Source organism: Eutrigla gurnardus (assembly GCF_963514095.1).
Source record: "Eutrigla gurnardus genome assembly, chromosome: 3".
Taxonomy (NCBI): domain Eukaryota; kingdom Metazoa; phylum Chordata; class Actinopteri; order Perciformes; family Triglidae; genus Eutrigla; species Eutrigla gurnardus.
The window spans coordinates 12,521,104-12,526,833 of record NC_139917.1 but is presented as its reverse complement, the minus strand read 5'-3'; the positions used below and the strand labels follow the sequence as shown (position 1 = coordinate 12,526,833).

Genomic DNA, 5,730 nt, shown 5'->3' with positions numbered 1-5,730 from the left:
AGACCACCTTCAAATCACTCATCAAAACCCACCTCTTCAGAATTGCCTTCAACCCCCCTTAATCCACTACTTCATCTGTACTGCATCACTAACTTGTTCTTAAATGTGCCTGCTCTTCAACCGTTTTATAACTTTATATTACTTGTTCTCAACCGTTTTATAACTTCACAGTACATCTTTTTAACTTATCTACTTAAGAATAACCTGCTTGTTTTAATAAACTCACTTGTAGCCTCCCTGTGTTTAATAGTACTTGTTTTAAATGTATTGATTTTTAACCGTACTGTACGTAATGTAAAGTGTCTTTGAGATCCTTTGAAAAGCGCTATACAAAATAAATCTATTATTATTATTATTATTATTATTATTATTATTATTATTATTATTATTATTATATATAAAACATTTATTTCACCATTATCCTGGGAAAATAATTGTGATTCATTTGGCCCTCAAAATATACTCTAAACTTAAAATAGCATCTAAACATACTGGAATAACTTAATACACACACACACACACACACACAAACACACACACACACACACACACACACACACACACACACACACACACACACACACACACACACACACACACACACACACAGTATGAGGCACAGATTAGGGTCAGTTGACCGAGCTGGTGTGACAGTCTGCGCTTGAATCTTAACACAGTTTGGCGTTAATGTGTCGGCATGTAGAATCAAGACCGAATGAATCCTCGGCTCCGACTGAGCCTCGATGACGAGGGGAACAAGATGTCTGAGGATTTATAGACGTTTCAGAGGCCAACGTTTGTGTTAATGTGCGTGACTCACATCTGTTGTGGAGTCCATATTAACTGATGCCTGTGCGTTTGTGTGCTTAGTTCTGGGAGGTGATCAGCGATGAGCACGGCATCGACCCAACAGGAACCTACCACGGCGACAGCGACCTGCAGCTGGACCGGATCAGTGTGTATTACAACAAGGCCACCGGTAAGTTCATCCCGACACACAGCCGAGGTCGGATCAAACCCCCCCCGGTGGAGACACGGACTTACTGCAGCTGCAAGGAACAGAACACATGCAACCTTTACGAGCCTCATAAAAGTTCTACAGTGCACCCATCAATCCAGACTCCATTAAAAAAAAAAGCATTTTAGAGTTCTTTGCTTGTCGTCTTGCCACCTTCACCTTTCAAGACAAAAATGAGCTGACATGTCGTTTCTGTGTGTCCAGGTGGGAAGTACGTTCCCAGGGCCATCCTCGTGTACCTGGAACCAGGCCCCATGGACTCGATCCGCTCTGGACCTTTTGGACAAATCTTCAGACCTGACAACTTTGTCTTTGGTAAGAAGTTTGAGTCTTTAATGTGGCCCTCTTTTGCAAAGGAGGTCAGAGGTCAGGCTGGGATACAAACCAGCAGTCAAGGAGCTTGTAGAGTTCGCCCAAGGGACACTTCGACAGGATGAGTCGCTAGACCTCAGAGCTACAGCCCCTGTGTGTGTTGTTGTTTTGCTCCCCAGGTCAAAGTGGAGCTGGAAACAACTGGGCCAAAGGTCACTACACGGAGGGGGCGGAGCTGGTGGATTCGGTCCTGGACGTGGTGAGAAAAGAGGCGGGGAGCTGCGACTGTCTGCAGGGTTTCCAGCTCACGCACTCTCTGGGAGGAGGGACCGGCTCCGGCATGGGCACGCTGCTCATCAGCAAGATCCAGGAGGAGTACCCGGACCGCATCATGAGCAACTTCCGTGTGGTGCCCTCCCCGAAGGTAACACACACACCATTGTACTTAGATACAGTAAAAACCTCCGGGTTCATGACATCATCCAGAGGTGGGATCTATATGTTGTGATGATGTTCCTCGTCTCTTTGTCTTCAGGTATCCGACACGGTGGTTGAGCCGTACAACACCACGCTGTCGGCCCACCAGCTGGTAGAAAACGCACATGCGACCTACTGCATTGACAACGAGGCCCTTTATGACATTTGCTTCCGCACTCTCAAACTGACCACGCCCGCCTACGGCGACCTCAACCACCTGGTGTCGGCCACCACGAGCGGCGTGACCACCTGTCTGCGTTTCCCCGGCCAGCTCAACGCCGACCTGAGGAAGCTGGCGGTCAACATGGTGCCCTTCCCCCGCCTCCACTTCTTCATGCCCGGTTTTGCCCCTATGACCAGCAGGTGGAGCCAGCACCAACCGCGCCCTGACGGTGCCCGAGCTTATCCGACAGGTGTTTGACGCCAAGAACATGATGGCGGCGTTGCAACCCTCGCCACGGGCGCTACCTGACAGTGGCGGCCGTGTTCCGCGGCCGCATGTTCATGAGGGAGATGGATGAGCAGATGCTGAACGTCCAGAACAAGAACAGCAGCTACTTCGTGGAGTGGATCCCTAACAACGTGAAGACGGCCTTCTGCGACATCCCGCCGCAAGGCCTCAAGACGCCACCTTCATCAGCAACAACACGGCCATCCAGGAGCTGTTCAAGCGCATCTCCGAGCAGTTCACCGCCATGTTCCGCCGCAAGGCCTTCCTCCACTGGTACACGGGTGAGGGCATGGACGAGATGGAGTTCACGGAGGCCGAGAGCAACATGAACGACCTGGTGTCCGAGTACCAGCAGTACCAGGAAGCCCCGGCCGAGGAGGAGGGGGAGTTCGAGGAAGACGTGGAGTAGGACGCCTGAAATGAGCATGAAGCCAAAGCTGAAGAAAGAAGGAAAGGAAGGCTGGTTAGAGAAGAATGGGAGTCTGAAGAGGTTTTAATGGAGGGATGGAAACATAAAATACTTCCTTACTGTATTCAAGTGGAATCTTCAACTGTTACTTTTCCTTCCTACAGTTTTAAACAAATATCTGTACTTTATAATCCTCACGTTTTCAAAACTCGTTCCTTTAGTTTTAATGCATTTGAGGTGAATTTCTCTCTTTTTTTTTTTTACCTACTCAATGGCAGAGACGAATCATTTTTGTTATCTGGTTTGAATTGTGGTGTCAGGCTTGGCAGAAACTGAGGACTCAGATGCAGGGCAGTAGTACAGACAGGCTTTATTTTAAATACAGTTTCTCTGTAGACAGAGTGATAACAGAACAGGCTGTGAAACACTATAGGTCCAACGGACCACACTAACAAAACAACAAGAACAAAGGAAGCTCCCGTAGGAGAAAAAGGAGATGACTATACTGGTCTTAAGAAACTAGGAGTTTATAAAATTTACTCGAACTGAAAATCGCTCCCGGAGGAGGAAGACACACAGGCTATGAAAATAATTCTACTCTAATACAGCTGAAAAATATTAACGAACAGAAATCTCTCCAGCAGGAGGAAAAGCAAAAGCTATGAAACTTATCTAACAATGGAACAAAAATTTAGTGATGGGTAAATGATACCGAGGCTTTGGAGCTTGTGTCGCTCTTCCTGAAGCGGAGCGGTTCGAACCACTGTGTCGGAGCTTGTATCAAAACACCAGCGTCACGTGACCGAAGCACTAAGTGCTTCGTTGCTTCGAAAAGTTTCGAAGCGTTTCATTGGCTCATAGTGTGCCGGTGCGTGTCATTGGCTCATAGTGTGTGTCAGTGTGTTTCATTGGCTCGTAGTGTTCATGCTTTGTGAGCCTATGACAGCGTGACAGGTTTTAAAGATTTGAGTGGTTTGATGCCACACAAGCTATAAAACATGCATCATTACTCCTCAAAATGTGGTTGTGAGGAGATTTGGAGAGTGAGAGGAGAGTTGGATATTTGGAGAGTGAGAGTGAGAGTGAGAGAACATTTGGAGATTGTGAGAGTGAGAGAACATTTGGAGATTGTGAGAGTGAGAGTGAGAGGAGACTCTGGTGTAAAACACTTATTATACAAACACGATCTGTCTGAGTTCACATACCATGATCAAATAAATAAACCCTTAACCAACCATTAACCCTTCATATCATTTGGATTAATCCGTTGGCATGGGATGTGTTACAGTATGGGCGAGTATGAATGAACAAAACACGTTAACGACCACACAGTCTTTTCTAAACTTTTATTGTTGACATGGGATTGAAACGGTGTCAGAGCTTCAGTCGCGCTCTTGAGAGGTTGCTATGGCTTCAGTTGTCCACCAGATGTCACCATCACTGAAGCGTTGAAGCTTTGAATCTTTTTCAACACAATTGCTAGGAAAGCCTCAGTGCTTCATAAGGCTTCACTTGCCCATCACTACAAAAATTGCTAACCAAAAGGTATCCAAATCAAAATCACTCTATCACAGAGGGAAACTATATGCAAAAAATAAAACTTGGCAATACTTATCTAAATCGAAAATACAAGGCAAGGTCAAGACTGTGGGATAGGCTGGACGTACTCGACGAAACGAACGAAATACTCTGGCAACGAAGACAGGGGAAGACACAGACTATATACACATGAGGGAGGGAGCACAGGTGGAAACAATCAGGGATCAGGGAAGACGCCAGACCGGTGACACAAGAGGAAGGGCAAGTGACCTGAAACGAGAGGAGAGTTACTTTTCAAAATAAAACATGAAATTCGCAAGACAAAAAACCAAGACAAGACATCCCTCACCGCGGTGTGACAGTACCCCCCCTTCTACGGCCGACACCTGACGGCCCAGGCTGCCCAGGGTTATTTTTATGAAAGTCACCGATGAGGGTGGGGTCCACGATGTGGCGGGAAGGGATCCACTGTCTCTCCTCAGGTCCGTATCCCTCCCAGTCCACTAGATACTGTCTGCCCCGGCCCCGGTTGCGTACTGCCAACAGCTGCTTTACTTTGTACACCGGACCCCCTTCAATTACCTCGGGTGGTGGAGGGGCCGTGGTGGCCGGGACCATTTGGCTTTCCTTGACAGGTTTGATCTGGCTGACATGGAATGTGGGATGCACACGAAGGGACCGGGGCAGACGAAGACGCACAGCTGCCGGTCCGATGATCTGGGTGACAGGGAATGGTCCCACGAACCGAGGAGCTAGCTTCCTGGAGGGAACCTTAAGGTGGAGGTCCTTGGCCGAGAGCCACACCTTCTGGCCCACCTGGTAAGCTGGAGCAGGACGCCTCTTGCGATCTGCCGCCTTCTTCACCCGATCCCCCTGGCGGATTAGCACCTGGCGGGCGGCTGCCCAGATGCGGTGGCAGCGTCGAATCATGGCGTGGGCAGAGGGGACCGAAACCTCCCGTTCGTTCTCTGGAAAAACTGGGGGTTGATAACCGTAAGCACATTTGAATGGTGAGAATCCTGTAGCAGATGTGGGTAAAGAATTATGGGCATACTCAACCCAGACCAGGTTCTTGCTCCATGTCGAGGGATTCTGGGAGAGTAGGCACCGGAGGCCGGTTTCCAATTGTTGGTTGAGGCGCTCGGTCTGGCCGTTGGCCTACGGGTGGTATCCTGAGGTCAGGCTGGCCTTGGCGCCGATGAGCCTACAGAACTCCCTCCAGAACGGTGACACGAACTGGGGCCCCCGGTCGGAAACAATGTCTTTGGGGAATCCGTGAACCCTGAAAACCTGATTCATCATGACCTCCGCCATCTCTTTGGCGGAGGGTAGTTTGGGCAAGGCAATAAATTTGACCATTTTAGAGAAACGGTCTACCACGGTGAGGACAGTGGTGTTACCTTGGGATACCGGGAGCCCCGTGACGAAGTCCATGGAGATGTCTGACCACGGTCTGGAGGGGATGGGAAGTGGTTGCAGGAGACCCATTCGAGGCCGGGAGGATGTCTTGTTGCGGGCGCAGAC

At 48.9% G+C, this 5,730-nt stretch overlaps 1 pseudogene across 1 annotated transcript; it reads left to right on the top strand.

Annotated features, from left to right (window-relative positions):
* The first annotated feature begins 844 nt into the window (after positions 1-844).
* On the top strand, positions 845-2,908 carry LOC311010634 (tubulin beta-4B chain-like; annotated as a pseudogene). Its single transcript, XR_014599428.1, has 4 exons — positions 845-979; positions 1,223-1,333; positions 1,510-1,754; positions 1,866-2,908. The product of XR_014599428.1 is annotated as a tubulin beta-4B chain-like (transcript).
* Positions 2,909-5,730: the final 2,822 nt, after the last annotated feature.